The sequence below is a fragment of the Lynx canadensis genome, chromosome A2 (assembly GCF_007474595.2).
Source record: "Lynx canadensis isolate LIC74 chromosome A2, mLynCan4.pri.v2, whole genome shotgun sequence".
In the NCBI taxonomy this organism is placed as follows: Eukaryota; Metazoa; Chordata; class Mammalia; order Carnivora; family Felidae; genus Lynx; species Lynx canadensis.
The window spans coordinates 167,380,435-167,397,483 of NC_044304.2; the positions used below are offsets into that span (position 1 = coordinate 167,380,435).

Here is a 17,049-nt window from a genome sequence, read left to right on the forward strand (position 1 = left end):
AAAAGCTGTCCAGGGTTCTGTGTATGTGATGGATTAAGGGTGGCCACAAACTCTCTTCTCCTCTTCTTGATTTATGTGCCGAGGTTCCCGAGGTCAGGTCATCAGCAGCCTCGTGGCTTCCGCCCAGGCTTCTCGGCAATCGTGGAGGCCAGCGCCATGCTGTCAGGAAGCCCAAATAGCCCCGGGGAGGGGCTCACGCACGGAAGAACTGAGGCCAGCAGGCTGGACGGAGCTCCTAGCGGACGGCCATGTGAATGAGCCATTCTGGAAACCACTGCCCTGTGGGAAGGAGAGTGAGCAGTCTCTGAGGAGTTCTGTCTAAATTCGAGATTTGTGAGGAAAAGCAACGATTGTTGCTTTAAGTCGCTGCGTTTTGGGTGGCACACCACCATCTGTGTGCATAAACGGCATTTCAATGGTGGCGTTCACTCTAGGGTAGTCAGGTGACGGCCAGCCTTTGGTTACGGAGTTCCTAGATATCCACACGCTTATAGAAAAGGTGCCGTCGGCCTCTGGCCTGGGAGCCAGGCGTGCGACCATCACTAGCGGCCACGTCCACAGCTCTCATCGGGAAAAGGAAACTTTACTAGCCTTTTCTTTTCCTTCTTTCTTTCAACCAGCTCCAATCGGTTTCTACGACCTGCAGTTCAGAGATCTCACCAGGACACGCGGAACCGTGCAGGGCGGGGGCACGCCATGGCGGTGTCTGTGCCAGAACCTGTAGGCGGAAGGCGAGCTTGGTCGGGGTCTCGTGGGTTCTGAGGTAGGCTGAGCTGAAGCCTCGTTTCTCTGATGGTGGGAAGTCTTCTGACGGCAGGTGACGAGTACAAGCGTGCCGTGTTGTGAAGTCTGACTTGACGGTGTGAGTACCATGGCTCGAAGAAGAATCTTAAAGCAGAGGAGACGACTTCATGAACGCAACAAGTATTTATCAGGCTCCTCTCAGACACCCGGCCCTGTTCTTGGCCCTGGAAATACAGCAAGGGACAGAATAAACACGGTCTCTGCCATCATGAAATTTAGATCCTCCTTGGGAAGGACATATAATGTGCGAGTCAAAACCTGCACCAGATAATTTCATGTAGCAAAAAGTGTTATTAAAGGAACCAGATGAGGGGCACCTGGCGGCCTCAGTCGGTGGAGCACGTGACTCTCGGTCTCGGGGTGGTGAGTTCGAGCCCCACACTGGGTGTAGAGATTACTTTTTAAAAGGGAACCAAATGAGATGATGAGATAAACAGTTCTTGGGGAAGGCGGGGGTCCACTTTAGACGGGTGACCAGCCACGGCTGCACCAGGTTGGGGAGACAGAAGTGACGATTAGGACAGAGTTTAATTCACGAAGGACTCATATCAGCCCAGTTAAAATTCCACAAACCATTATGGAACACATACTTGCGCCTCTGGCGTATAATCCAGTAGTTCGGGGCCTGAATGGAGTTACGGGATTGAACGGAGGCCAGAGGCTGGGGGGGCAGAGAAAACCTGGTGCGTAAGGAAGTTAAACTAGTGTCATTGAAAGAAATCGGAGTGTCTGAAGGAGAGTCGGTTCTGGGGGAAAGTCGATTCGCTCGGTCTGGGATTTGGCAGTTTGTGGGTACGAATGGGACGCCTGAGTGGAAATGTCCAGCAGACCCAGAGGTGAGGCCCGAAGAGAAAGCTTCAACCTAGAAGCCTCCTCAGCTCCTTTCTGTCCCCCACCTCCTCGTCCACGTGGCCACCCAGGCCTCGGCATCGACCTGCCGACAAGCCAGCCTAGGTCCTCACCCTCCTGTCCGTGGCCACCGCCTTCGGTCAGGCCCGCGACCCTTCCGGCCTGCCTCTCGGAAGCGGCGTCTTCCTGGTCCCCCTCGCGGTGTGAGGCCCACGGGAGATGCTTCACAAACGCTTGCGGGATGAAACGAGATTGGATCTGAGACGTGCAAAGAAGAGGGGAGTGTTAAGTTGCTGAAATGAGGCGTTGGCAGCGTTTCGACACTTTTGCCCAGGCTCGCAGGAAGAGGAGGCTGGCAGGTCACAAAATGCCAGCGCGGCAGGGACATCTTGGCACCCAGGGTGCGCCCAATACCTTGGCCCTCTGCTTCTACAGAGGGAGGGCGGAGACCGCGGGAGACGGAGGGCGGCGTGGGGCCCTAAAGCAGCAGCATCGGTGGGTGTTTGGGGGCCTCAGAGCCGTCCTGAGCAAGCGGCATCCGGGTTCCGGGCCGTCTTGTGGTTTGGGGTTCGACCCCCGCTCCTCCCCACCCGCCCCGGTAAGTAACGTGACCCTTCCACAGCCAGGCGATTAGCGCGGTGCCGGGGAGAGTGCTGAGAGAGGTGCAGACGGGAGGAGACAGAGGCTCAGAGACCAGTCGGTCACCTCGCGAGAGCCGCACGGCGGGCCGGCCAGCGGGGGCAGGTGGTAGACGAGCCCTCCCCCGGCCCCTTTTCAAATCACGCCTCTGTGCCCGCAGACTTGAGGCGGTCGGTGCCGAGCTCCGGGGGATCTAAGCACTTGCACTGCTAGGCTCTCCCGCAGTGAACCCCCTTCTTCCCTCCTCTGTACCCGCTTCAGACAAGATTTACTGAAGTCAAGTGAACCTTGGTTCAACCTTGTTCGCAGGTTCTAAGTGGTCGTTTCATTTAAGACATTTAACTAAAAGCCCTTTCCATAGAACCAACTCCCGCAGGCACGCTGCCAGCAATTAATGAAAGATGATGAAATAATAAAAGAAGTAATACATTAACTATATTATCCTTGCACATTTGGGCAGTCCTTTCCATTATATCCTCTTTATGGACATTCTCCAGCAACATTTGAAGAACTCCTTTATTGCCGTCCTGTGACTGTTTAGGTTTCCAGACGTTAACAGGCTACTTAAATGCTGATGCTCCGTCCTGCACCCCATCCTCGCGGTGGGCTTTGACGCAAGGGCTGGGCGGGCGGACGGCCCACCCGAGCCATCCTTTCTGCTTGGAGAGTGAGCGGAAAGGGAACTTGGGATGACGGATCGCGTGTTTGGGCTCCTGGCCTCTGAAGGAGATTGGTTCGCTAATTAACAGGAGCGATGCAGTTGGCCTCCGTCTCCAATTTGCTTAAAGAACAATTTGGTCTAGAAGCCAAGCGTCCCTGCGGAGACAGGATTGCCAGGTCACAGTCTGTGGTGGGCTTGACGGAGGACTTTCGTGCCCGGAGCAGCACGCCCGGGGTGACGCGCCGTGTGCCGTGCGTCTAAGCCTCTGCTCCGCCTCCTTGTCCCCTGCCCCCCAGACTCTTCCCTACCTGTCTGGTACGTCCACCCACGGCCCGGGGCCTAACTCTGGAAAAGAGCGCGGGCTCTGGAGGAGAGGAAAGAGCCCGACTAAACCACCAGCTCTTCAAAGCCTCTCTTGCGGCTGTGGTGGCCATGCGACACAGTCCTGACCAATGAGATGTGAGTGGAAGCATGGAAGAGACTCCTGGGAAAGTCTGTGTGGCCACGTGACAATCCTGACCAACGAGATGCAAGGAAAAGTCTGGGTGTGAGTTCTAGAAAGTTCAGCTAGCCTGACATAGGAAGCAGCACTCCTCCCTCTTCCCGTCCCTCCTCTCTGCCCGGCAGAAGGACAGGTATGCTCTGGACAGGGAGCCTGCACCTTGAAGCCCCTGGGTAACGAGCCTGAGTCTAGAAGCTCCCGTGGCGGGAAGCGTGGAGCAGACAGACTGTAAGAGCCTGAGTCTCTGGCGGCATTTTTAAAGTTGATGTGGGTCAGGTGTGGGTCGTCTACTTGGGGACCTGTGATGTGACAGAGTCCCCAGGCGCAGGAGCCACTGTTGGACAGGTTTTCTACCTCCTACAGCTGGTTGCCTTCCTCACGAATACGGGATCTCGCCGGGAAGAGACTTGGGATGAGCAGCGGTCGCTTAGAGGCTTGGGCAGGACTGGGAACCGGCCAGGGGCTCTCTGGCCAGCGCAGGCTCGTCTCTGCTATAAACTTGGCCCTCCGGGCCTCCATTCCTCCCGTCCCGGTCACCCCTGCGCCTGAGCGTACCTGGCGAGAGCCGGCCTCTGGAGGCCCTTCCCGCCCGTGACCCCTGCTGGGGCCTCTGCCCTTCCCCACCCAGCATCTCAGCTGGTGTCCCCACCTCGGCCACAACTTCCAGCCCGGGCTGTAGAGTCAAGGGAGACACAAGCCCCCGCCGCCCGCCTAGCCAGAAGCTGGCTACCGTAGAGGCAACGCCTGCAGACTGAGCGGACGGTGAGGGCGAAGGAAAAGACCGCGGACAGCGGGTGGACTTAAGCCCAGGTTGTGCCCACCGGGCAGAACATACTTTGCAAACTTCCTGTGTCTTCCTTCCTTCTCCGAGCCCTCAGTCCGGGGTCTGAGCTTTTCTGAGCTAATCAAAGGGGAGGAGAGAGTCTTCAAAAGCCAGAGTGTCTCGGGGAGAAAGCACCTGTTGACTGTGGCCGCGGTGGGGTCTCAGACGGCCACCGTTAGAACGGGAGAGGGTCTCTGTTAACGGTGGCCCACGTTCCAGTCATCTCTTGTAATTTTACTTTGCAGCTCTTTCTGTCAAGAGCTTAATTTTTCCCCGCAATGGAGTTACTGGTCCCTTTGCCTAATTATAGTTCGGATTCTTGGAAGCTGGATGTCACTCCAGTTGTGGTTCCGATGTGACAGCCTTCTGGCGCAAAGCCTCACTGATTTCTTCTCCTTCGCTTCTGTTCCTGAGAAAGCTGTCCCCAGCGGGAAGCTGCTGTCCCGTGACAGCCCCCGGCCCCTGCCCCACGGCTTTTCTCTGCAGCGTCTTGGGCCTCTCGTCTCTGTGATAGAGAAGTTGGTGGAGACGGAAACACAGGACTGAGATGCAGGGGGGAGGCGTTCCCGGCCCAAGTCAAGGTCAGGAGCCCAAGAGGTCGGCGTGTTTGGCAGGCTGGGGGACAGGGAGACCAGGACAGGAAGGGAGGCCAAAGAAGAAAGGAAAGATCTTCCGAAAACGTTGAGTGCTTCCTTGCCCTCCCTTTCCCGCACGACCTTCCTGGATGGACTGCTTCTCCGCGAAGCTCCAGGCGTCTGGTGGCTCCTTGAGTTCATGGTGAACCTCTCGACCGTGACCCCGTGCCGCGACTTAGCTGCGTTCTGGGGCGGCTGCTCGCCGGTGGCACTCCACCCCGGAGGGACAGTATGATGTCGCCGTGACCTTGCATTCGGCCCCACTCCAGGGAACACCAAGAGCTATTCAGGGAGGAGCGCTAAACCCACACCGCGAGCCCCTTGGAACATCCCTTGTTTGTAACAGTTGCTGAGGACTTGAGCTCACCTCCTCTGCTCCCCGCAGTGAGAGGCTTTTGTGAATTCATGAGCACCTGTTCAGAGAATCAACAGAGAAACACAATCACCAGTAAGAAAAGGTCCTCGTTTTCCTACTGCTTCAGCCCCCTGATCAGTGACATTGCTCACTGGTAAGACAGCGGCGTGTATTGACGATATTAAAATTTTGTGAATGGTTGATCTTCCGCATTCTCCTCTATACCTTTTCATTTCGATCTTGGGAGAAACGCTCATAACCTTTCAATTTAGAGATTTTTCTATTATTCACTATGGAAATCAAAAAGCTTTGCCAGATTGGAACTGAAACGTCAATTAATTGTCAATTCGTCATGCTGTGTAATTGATTAATTGGCACAATGTTAATCCCTAAATCAGTGGGAATAAATTACTTGGTTTTTAATGTTGACCTTCAGAGTGTTAAAACTCTTCAAATTGCCTCTGTTCTGCGGGAAAATGACTGATGAAGCTACATTCGTCTCATAATTTTTGTTGCTCCTAAAATTTCTCCCTAATTGAGAATCTCGGGAGTGCTGGGAGCCAACTGTGACAGAGCAGTCCCAGCCTGGCCCGGACATCAAGGTGGTTGAAAACCAGGCCATGGCACTGGCTCGACCGAGGAGCACATCTCAGTTGATGGGTTGTTTTTTTTTTTTTGCAAACCTAATCACTTTAATATCACTTAGAATTAATTTAACAGGTGCCCTATTTACCACAAAATTTATAGCCAAGCCACAGGGAAAGTGTTCTTGTTTTTCTTTTTCTCATCGGTGCAGCCGAACACGGAAAATGTGGTAACCACGTTCTCCGCTGTGTCTGTTCCTGGCCTCCCGGGGCTGTGGTCTGACATCCCCAAATCCCGTTTTCTCCTTGAGCGAGGGAATAAATGCGTTCAGCCTGACCCCCAAATGGCTCGGAAAGGTTAACCTCTTTGGCATCCGGAAAGCTTTGGGAATAGCAACTTTGAATTTTCTTTCTCAAGCAGGCCTTGGGTTTTTGTGCAACCGTGAGCCGTCTGGCCCTGCCCTCGGCCTCCTGCCTCCCTCCCGCCCCACCCTTCTCTCTTTTCCGATAAGGCCCGACAGGTAACTTGAGGGTGGACGCGCCACCTGGCAGGGCTGTTAGAGAATCAACAAGTCCTCTCGAGGGAACCCCAGAGCTGCACCCTCGATGCCCTGGGACCCCCCGCGGGCAGTCCCGGCCCCTCTCGGTGCACATGGCCCTCTCCTCACATTGTTCTTCGCGTGCTTGTTCGTGGGCCGTCTCGGGACCGGAACGTGGGCTCCCCTAAGGGACCATCAATGCGCTCAGGCTGAGGAACACTCCAGAAAGACCTTTCTCTTGTCCGTATGTGGGAGATCACAGAAAGTTGCTGTGTGAACCCTGCCCAAGGTCCACACAGCCGGGTTCTCACGGCCTTGTGCTGGCTCCTGTCTTCCTGTCTGTGGGAAGTCACTTTCGCCTCCCTGAGGGCTTTCCCATCAGTAAAATGAGACTAATATTGTTTACTTCGTAGGACGGATTTGAACATTGGATAGTATGTGAAAAAAGGTCTAGGAAATGTGGCATCATACACGTAAATTAGGTGGTGGTGTTACTCGTTCGATGTTTCCGGGAGTTCTGGCGGAATTCAGGGCTTTCCTGGGAACCCCCAACCGCAGGACCATCAGGCCTGGGGGCCCCCTGACGCTGGTGTCTCTGGTCCCGCGCGCCCCCAGAGAGGGGTCTGCAGCTGTGGACTTGGCCAGGCCCCACGCGTCGAGACTAATCACCAGGCCGCGTACGTGCCCCTTCCCGGGCCGGGCCAGGGCAGCCAGACTGCAGCCTTCCTGACCTGGGCGATCTGGATGAGGCACAGAAGTGCATCTGGCGTGAAGGGGCCAGGCGGGCAGAGGAAAGAGGGAACGGGCCTGGTTTAAAGACGTGGGGTGGGCGCCTCGGCGAACAGGGGAGTGGTGTCCGTCCCGTGCGTACGCATTTTGCCAAAACAAACTCTCCGTGTAAACGTCACCAAAGCCATTTCTTCCCAGAGAGGCTAGCCTGCGTGGAATTAGGAGGAGACAGTCAGGACACCACAGAGAGGGGGTCACGTGGCAGAGCTGGGGAAACCTGGCCTGGCCTCAGCCAACAATTCAATGCTGTGGAAAACCCTTTGAGGGTTCTCAAAGGGAGGAGGGTTCTCGTGTAAAAGGGACCCACAGAATGAGACCCAGATGCCATGTATGGACCTTGAAGGGATCAAGACTTTCAAAAAATGCAGCTTTAAGTGACATTTGGGGGACAAGTGGGGAAATCTGAATGTGATGGTATATTACACGATGTTATGGAATTGTTGCCTTGGAGGCAATGGCATCACGGGAATGGACATTTACTTCAGGAGACGCAGGCTGAAGTGTTTATTTATTTTTTAAAAATTTATTTTTGAGAAAGAGAGAGAGACAGACAGAGCATGAGCAGGGGAGGGGCAGGGAGAGAGGGAGACACACAACCTGAAGCAGGCTCCAGGCTCCCAGCTGTCAGCACAGAGCCGGACGCGGGGCTCGAACTCACAGACGGTGAGATCATGACCTGAGCCGAAGTCAGTCGCTTAACCGACTGAGCCCCCCAGGCGCCCCCCCCCCCACAATGCTGAAGTATTTACATGTAAAAGTCATGCTGTTTGCAATTTACTTTCAAATGGTTCAGCAAAAAATGTATACGTACACACCCACATAAACAGCGCACCCCCATCTACGTGTACACATGTACACACACATCACATTCACAGGGAGACACGTACCCGCATATTCACACCTGTCCACAGGGAGAGAAAGTAGATGTGACAACATGTTAACATCTGGTGAATGTAGCTGGAGGATGTGTGCATGTTCGTTGTACTATGTGTTTAGTTTTGTGCGGATTCGAACATTTTTAAAATAAAAATTGGGGCGTAAGCACTGTGCGGGTCACCTGCACCACGTGTGAGGCCCGGGTTTGGCCAACTGTTTGCCCACAGTAAATTCTGGAACTCGTAGTTTGTATACATTCATATTCGAGTTTTCATCTTCAGTCTCGTAAGCTGCAGTAACTTAAAAATATACTTGAGGATAAGTAAAGAAATAGTATTGTAAGTTGCTCTAGCCTTTTGCTTCCTTCTCCAGATTCCCAGAAGGACCTTAAGTTACTGGGGGAATGGATTTGCTACGTACCTGAAGCGCTTTCTACAGTTATGGGGTCTGTTTGATGGAAGCACCGAGGGCAGTAGCCAGAGAGAAGGAAATCGTTCTGGACTTGCACAATTTCTCAGAGACCTATTGCTTAGCAGAGACTGACCTGGTGTTCTCCTGGACTCCGTTGACCAGGAGTGATGACGTCCCGAGTCTGGAGACCAAGAGCAAACGTGAGGCTCTTTCTCTCCATCGCTCCCAAGTGTTGGATGGTGGCCTGCGTCCGGGGCCTACTGGCTGGGCAGAGGTGTCTGGATCTTAACTTTTGTGGGATGAAGTACCTTCCCGTGCCTTTGCCTCCCTTGAGGTGTTCTTTTGTGGTCCAGCATGATGCAGACTTGAAGAATGTCCCAGAATGTTCTGGAACATTTTCAGTTTGATTCTTTCGTTGGTGTCTGGGGGGCTCCCCACCATTACATTGATTAGACATAGAAAAAAGACACATTTCATTCCTGCTGATTCTCAGGAAAACAGTCTTAATTTGCCATGAGGTGTCTAAGATACCCTTGCTGAGGTATGAACGGATGAGACTGTTCTCACCTCCCCAGGAGAACACCCCAAAATGGCAGCAGTGCCGACACGTCCTCAAGGAAGGCGCGTGAGGCGGGCGCCTGGCCGGCTGGCCTCCCTCCCCGAAGCGGACGCGGGCTGCATCTGCGTGGCAGGAAATGCGGACACCCGTTCTCACGTCCGTGTCCTCCGGGCTGGCTCCGCGTGGGCTCCGGGTCTGGTTAGCGGGGACCGTGCTGACGTGGACACTGCCGAGCGGGGCCTCCCCAGGGAAGCCGCTCTTGCCCCTCCCTCTTCAAGCCCTCTGAGGGGAAGGTGGCCGCACGGCCAGCCTGCGGTTGGAGAGCTGGGCCCTGTCCTCGATCCACCTCCAGGAGAGGCCCACCCGCCCACGGGCCAGGACAGTCAGTGGAACCACAGGCGCCACCAGGCCCGGGGGGTTAAGAGTGAGCTCACGCGCCCCTCACGCCGCTGTCCCCGCTGCTGGTCCCATCCCCAGGCCCTGGACCCGGTCCGGGGAGGACAGTGGCAGCGGGCACCCCTTCCTGACGGAGTGACTGCAGCCCGAGACCCAGGGAAGGTGTGGAAGACGGTCCGGTCTGGGCCATTGCGCTTCTCAGAGTGAACGTGTGCAGACCGGCCTTGGCCTTCGGCTTTCGAATCGAGTCTAGAACATCAAAAGCTTAGCAATGCTGACTGGACACAGGCTTATATCTCAGGACCGAGCAACGCAAACTCACTGTCGAATCAGAGAAGAAAACCAGAGGGGAGCTTTGTGGCAAGGCAGGAGGGCCCGTGGCCCCCGGTGTGTGCAACACGGGCCTTCTGCCCCCGGGCCCTGGGCATGGGGTCGATTCCCCCATCACTTCCGCACCCGGATGATGGTTCTGCGCGCGCCTTTCCTGTTGGACCGCGCTTCTTGTAGTCGGGAAGATGTTTCTTACTGATCTTTGTGTCCCCCAGACTGGGCCCATTCGGTGTCCTAACACTTAAGCCCAAGAATGCCGGTAAGAACGAGGGGCTCTTACCCCCTCCCCGTCCGGGGCTGGTGTCTTCAGGCTGCACCTTGCGCTCAGGAGGCCCTCCCAGACTCCTCGCTCCCTGCACCCCTGGAGCCAGGCCCTGTGCTCCTGATCGCCTGGTAGAGGCCCGGGTGCTGCTCAACACCCCACGGCGAACAGGGCAGCCCCCCCGCCCAGCAAAGAACTATCTGATCCAACATGTCATTGGTGCCGAGGTTGAGAAACCTTGCTGTCCTGTACAACCCTGCAGTCCCATTCGTAAGTAGTGTGCATTTTAAGTAAGAACTTAGACAACTACGTTAATTCTGGGGCTGTCCCTCCAATCACGGGTGTCACAGGGCTCCTGGGGGATGTGTTGGTGGGGAGAGAACATGTCGGCCCTGCTGGTCCCTGGGCTCAGTCAGTGTGGCCGGCCAGCCGTGACAATTCAGATTCGAACTCTCGTTCCTTGCTTGCAGTATTTTCTGCCGAAATGATACAAATCATCCTTTTCATTCATTTCCCCTTTTTCTACATAGACAATCAGAGGGAAAACTCTGCTTTCTTTGAAAGTATTCTTGTCCTTGCTCTATGTATGTACAGATGCATCTACACACATCCAGGGGCAACAATAGTGCCCGTGCATGGTGTTGACTAAGTCTGCACTTTTATTTTATTTTATTTAAAAAAAAAATTTTTTTAACGTTTATTTATTTCTGAGACAGAGAGAGACAGAGCATGAGCGGGGGAGGGGCAGAGAGAGAGGGAGACACAGAATCGGAAGCAGGCTCCAGGCTCTGAGCCGTCAGCACAGAGCCCGACGCGGGGCTCGAACTCACGAGCCTCGAGATCATGACCTGAGCCGAAGTCGGACGCTTAACCGACTGAGCCACCCAGGCGCCCCCTGAGTCTGCACTTTTAGCAGGAGCTTTACAGTTTCTGAGTAAGAGAATGAATATTTACAGAGCTTTGTCAAGATTGTTTTCCTGATTCAGCTCCCTCCCCTGTCCCCAAATCAACCTCTAATTATAGCGGGAAATGCCCAGCTCTTGCCCAGCTCTTGAAGCACGTGCTCTCTGCATTTGACATCATGAGTCACAAACCCTCTTTCCAAACAATATACAGAGTGCGGGGAGTGTGGTATGCACAGTATAGGAATCGGCTCCAGTGAATAATGGGGCCCCCACTTAGCTTGTGAGAGGCAGCATCTGCCTACGACACAGCCACATCCTCCTGGGGAGCCACCAGCATTGTCACGCCTCACCACCAGCAACCTCGCTGGCCAGAGGGGGGGAGGAACGAGGAGACATTAGCACAGAGCCACAGCTGGTAACCTCGGGTCTCCCAGGGTGGGTCACGTGTACGGGGCGACGGGCTCTTAGAATCAGGGCGCCCCTGACAATATTTATGCCCTCATTTGCCAAACTCACCCTGGGAGCAGAGGACAGATGGCTTGCCAGGTTTTCGTGTGTAGAAGTGACCCCACACACGGCGTCGTTTTTTCCACGCCAGCCAAGCTGCTTAGCACCCAGATCCATTACCGAGGCAGGAGGGAGAGCGTCAGATGGAGAGGCCGTGTTCCTTTTCAGCGCGGGCTGGGCTTTGATATTCCCAGCTCCCTCTGGTCTCCTCTCGCTGTGGCTGGATCCCGCCCTCAGAGCCCGCTTCTGGACTGAAACCATTGTCCTTGGCTTTGGTGGGGGGTGGGGTTTCCACGGGGCCCATGAAAAGGAGCGCAGGGAAGACAAGTTGCCCGTTTGTTTGAGAGGGAAAGGACTACACATCAATGCTGGGTGAGCGAGGGGCAGGGGGAGCAAAGGCCGGGGAGGGATGGGGGAAAGGTGGGGGCGGCTGGGCGTAGGACAGGACAGGAAGCGCTGGAGACTGAATCCCACTTTCACACCTAAAAATATAAAGCTGTCAATTTTCATTAAGGATGAAGCAAATGAAATCTAGATGGTGCCAAATAATTAATGACTTTTAATAACCCTAATAAATTTGGGTTTCATCAAACCCATGTTGCCGGTCGCTGACGATCAGAACAAGAATGGGGAGCTGTTAAGGGGAACCTAACACCTGTGTCAAAATGGATGCCGCTGACATCTTTCCCAGGTACATCAATTATAATTAAAGAGTAATAAGAATGCCAGGATGGACTTCTTTAGCACTTTGATACAGAGGCCCTCGCATTTAAAATTAAATCCATTAATTGTAACTACTGTGCTTTTGTGATCCCGCAGGTAGCGCACAAACTAATTCATGGCTTTGGCAATCACGCAGTCTTTGTTAATTAAGGGTCTTGATTTATTTCGCGAAGGGAGGGCTGCGAGCGTGTGCCCAAAATCACACCGATAAAGGGTCATTAGATCATTTTGCCCCAGACAGTTTAGAAACTGATCATGAAATATGCTCTAGCACCTGGACCGGAAACGGTTGGAGGAAGACGCACAAAGGGTGGGTGCTCCGTGGCACCCAGCCGTCTTTAAGCTCGCGAGGGAAGAAGCATGGTTTCCTCTTGCCCGCGTGCTGAAAATTTATTTTAAAATGAAAGATTTTTAATGGCGCTTGGCATTTTTTCTGACTGTTCCAGGTGGCAGCCATTTTGATGCATCAGTTTTGACTTTGGCCCAGGGGAGGCGAGCGGGAGAAATGGAAGAGTTGGCTTCCAACCAGCCGATGTGGGTTTGTCTGGAGGAGGAAGACGGGCCAGTGGGGCTGTCGCCGGCCCGCAGGGCGTGGGGGGCGTGAGAGAACGGCGCTCCTCCGGCGGGCACGTCTCCCTGCGCCGAGATGGGCCCCCGCTAGCCCCGGGAGACCTGTGTCTGGATGGACAAGCGTGCGGGGACCCCTGACCCGTCTGAGCAGGTCGGGGATCCTCGTGTGGACGTGGAGGAGGAGGAGGGACCACGCTGTCCTGGAGGGTGAGCAAGAAGTCTAGTGGGTGGATGATGAGAGCCCGAGGACCGTGTTGTCCCTTCACCGTGCTCCCGCTGCCCCTTCCCAGCTGTCCCCGACGTCTCCGTGCGGTGCTCCCTGGCCTCTCCTCTCAGGCTGGTCATGTGCCCCCAGTCTATAGCCTTCGGGGCATGATGTTTCCCTGAATGAGACATTCCCGAGCCTCTTTGGGACAGGGTACCCTGCAATCACAGCACACAGCAGGGCTCAGAGAGTGCTCTCGTTGGGGCGTCTGGGTGGCTCAGTCGGTTGGGCATCCGACTTCGGCTCAGGTCACGATCTCGCGGTTCGTGGGTTCGAGCCCCGCGTCGGGCTCTGTGCTGATGGCTCAGAGCCTGGAGCCTGTTTCAGACTCTGTGTCTCCCTCTCTCTCTGCCCCTCCCATGCTTGTACTCTCTCTCTCTCTCTCTTTCTCAAAAGTAAATAAACATTAAAAAATAAATTAAAGAAGAAGTGCTCTCCTTGCTAAAGGTACTGGTCTCAGGGATCCTTACAAGCTTGTCAGTAAGCCCCGGCTACGGGACAACGTGCAGAGTCGGGGTTGGAGTCATTTACCGCCTCGTGGCCACATTATAGACTCCCTGTGAATTGTCTTTAGTCAGTGTCACCAGGCTGGTCACTCCGCTCTGAAAATACTGAATTCTGCTCCCTGGATGCCCTCAAAACACTTTCTCTTTCTTCAATATGAAGGTCTCCCACATATTTAAAAAAAGTTTTTTTAGTGTTTATTTTTGACAGAGAGAGAGAGAGAGAGAGACAGAGCATGAGCAGGGGAGGGGCAGAGAGAGAGGGAGACACAGAATCGGAACCAGGCTCCAGGCTCTGAGCCGTCAGCACAGAGCCCGGCACGGGACTCGAACCCACAAGGTCTCCCACATATTTTAAACAAAAAATACACTTGTAGCAGACAGAGTAATGCCCCCCAAAGAGGTCCACGTGGTGGTCCCGGAACCTGTGAACACCCCACCCTACAGACACGCAGATGTGATGGTGTTAAGGGTGTTGACATGGGGGAGACTGTTGTGAATTATCCGGGTGGGCCCAGTGTACCAGGAGGGTCCTTAGGAGAGGGAGGCGGGAGGTCAGAGCCAGAGAAGGAGACGTGAGGACAAGCAGAAGTGGGAGTGGTGTGGTGGCCAGGAAGCCCCGAGCCAGGGAACGTGGCGGCCTCTGGAAACCTCTAGAAGCCAGGAAGAGCCATTCTCCCCTAGACCTCCCGAAGGAGCCAGCCCCGCTGACAACTGACATCCACCCAGTGGGAGCGTGTCGGACCTCTGAGCTTCAGAACACACGTGTTGTTTTAAGCAACTAAAGTCCTGGTCATTTGCTACAGCCGCCACGGGAAACGGACACGACACTTAAATTTTCATCTCCTACAACGGCGAACTCAAGCCTTCCTTGCTCCCTAAGAGCAGTTCCACGGAATCAGGAGGCTTTGCTCAGCATCTCTGGGAAGTGATGGCCTCCCTGCCCAGCTGGGCCCCGCACACCTGCATACACCAGTGCCTGTCTGACGGGGGAGGACCTGGAAGGCGACCCCTGCCCCCCGAGCCTGTCGCCTCTTCACCCACGTCATCACAACGCCAGTGTTCCCCGGTGTATTCAATGATCGTGCTAAGGCCGGCTGAAGCAACAAACAGGCTGGCGTGAGATGGCCTAATCTGTTAATAACCGATCACTTATTCAAAATGATTGATCCATTTTGGCCACAGAGATGGGACGGTCTCTGCTTTTGGATTTTCACATTCCATACTTTTCAGGTCTCATTTTAATGTTTATTTGTTTTTTATATTAGAGAGAGAGAGAGAGAGAGAGAGCATGAACATGGGAGGGACAGAAAGAGAATCCGAAGCAGCTCCAGGCTCCGAGCTGTCAGCACAGAGCCCGACGCGGGGCTCGAACCCACGAACCGTGAGATCATGACCTGAGCCGAAGTTGGATGTTTGACCGACTGAGCCCTCCAGGCGCCCCTTCGGTTTTCATTTGAACACACCCTCACAATACGCTCAGTAACCTCACTCAGCCACATAATGTGACGTCTGTACTTCCTTTTAAATCAAAAAGAGTTAAGAATTACTTGATTCTTGAGATTTTCTTCAGCTCAATTGTTTTAAGGCTCTAAACTCCTTGGGAAGGTTCCAGGATCTCACAAACTCAGACACAGGGCCATGTCAGGTACAGCAGACGTGTGGCTTTTGTACAGGGCGACTGTCACCACGTGCCTTATCTACTGGCCGTAACACACGGCTCGTTCTGGACGGGACAGCACCCGTCCTGTACCAGGCTGTGCTAGGCCTGATGGAGTGTGCTCCTGCGGTCACAGAATACTGTCCACGTTGTGATAAGGTGGGTGTGAACTGTTCCTCGCGGCACATAGGAAATGAGATGAAGGTTGCTTTAGAAGCGGTCACATTACCCGTGTAGGGAGAAGGTTCCGGAGAGCAGGGATGTGTTGAAATATGTCAGCAATGGCCGTTTCTAGAGCGAAAAACTACCCAAGGTTGTTATTTTGGGTTATGAATCGCTTGTCTGGAAACAGAGAACCCTGACAGCGACCTTCTGTCTCGCCTCGGGAACACAACCAGTCACTGCAAAGATTAGGTTTGTCTCGATTTCATTTCATCTCGCAGGTTGAGTATATTTTATGGGTTTTCGTGAAAGGCATGATTTATGCTTTGAGAGTCCTGGAAAGGCTCGCGGCTTTTAAAAATAATTTCTGAAAATGAATTTCTTTTTAGGGTCACTGACTTTACCACGTAGCTCGAGAAGGCTCCAGCCTCGCCGACAACAGAGCATCCGAGGTCCCCCTCTTCCTTCAAAAGTCACTTATGCCTCTGAAACCTTAAAAAAACCCCGCCGGCCGTGTAAAATGTGCACCTCTCACCTCTCCCGTACTCGAGCTCCCGTCCCCAGCGCCTCCCTCGGCCCCGTGTCTGTAGGCCGCTGGCCGTTACACGCCGGGGGCAGCAGGAGTCTGACCGGATGGAAGCACTCGCCGGGGTGTCGGTCCAGAGCCGAGCCCTCGCAGAGGGTTGGATACGTGTCTGTCTGCGTGTGCCCGAGCTGCTCCGCATGTAGTTACCACGTGTGTCGGGGGAGGTTAGAAGTAGAAGCTTTAATTTCACGTGTGTCCGCTATGAAGATTTCACGTCCACGATATGGTGCTGTTAACCGTCACCACATTGCCGCGCATTAGATCTCCACGACTTACTCGTCTTACAGAACTGAAAGTGTTCCCACAAATGACACCTCTCTGTTTGCCCTCCGTCAGCCTGACCCCCCAGCCCACCCCACCAGCAGAACCCCCCCCAGCAACCCCCCCAGCAGAACCCCCCCAGCAAGCCCCCCCAGCAGAACCCCCCCCAGCAAGCCCCCCCCAGCAGAACTCCCCCCAAGCTGGACTCCCCCACCAGCTGGACCCCTCCAGTCCGACCTCCCAGCCCGACCCCCCCCAGTCAGACCCACCAGCCTGACCCTCCCCCAGCTGGACCCCCCCAGACAGACACCCCCAGCCAGACCACCCCCAGCAGACCCCCCACCAGCTGGACCCCTCCAGCCAGACCTCCCAGAACCCCCCCCCCGCCGAAACCCCCCAAGCAGGACTCCCCCCAAGCCAGACTCCCCCACCAGCTGGACCCCTCCAGCCAGACCTCCCAGCCCGACCCCCCCAGTCAGACCCACCAGCCTGACCCTCCCCCAGCCGGACTCCTCCAGCCAGACACCCCCAGCAGGACCCCAACTGGACTCCCACCCCCAGCAAATGCCATTCTACTCTCTGTCTCTGTAGGCTTCACTATATTAGACTCCACCTATGAGTATTGGTGGGATTTGTCACAAATCACATGGTATTTGTCTCAACTGGCAAGATTGCCTTCCTTTTTGAGGCTAAATAATACTTTCTTGGGTATATAGGCCACATCTTTTTCTATCCACTCATCCACGGACGGACACGTGGGTGGTTTCCACACCTTGGCCGTTGTGAATAATGTTGCAGTGAACGTGGGGGTGCGGATCTCTCTTCGAAATTCCGATTTCAAATGCTTCGGACACGATATATACAGAAGTGGGATTACTGGATCGTACGGTAGT

General features: G+C 54.6%; 1 long non-coding RNA gene across 1 annotated transcript in view; it reads right to left on the bottom strand.

Moving 5' to 3' along the window:
• Positions 1-3,705: 3,705 nt before the first annotated feature.
• Positions 3,706-17,049, bottom strand: part of LOC115509434 — a 36,785-nt gene continuing 23,441 nt past the window's right edge. The window contains exon 7 of the long non-coding RNA XR_003967341.1: positions 3,706-5,326. This is a non-coding gene — a long non-coding RNA (uncharacterized LOC115509434). The remainder of the gene's footprint in view (positions 5,327-17,049) is intronic.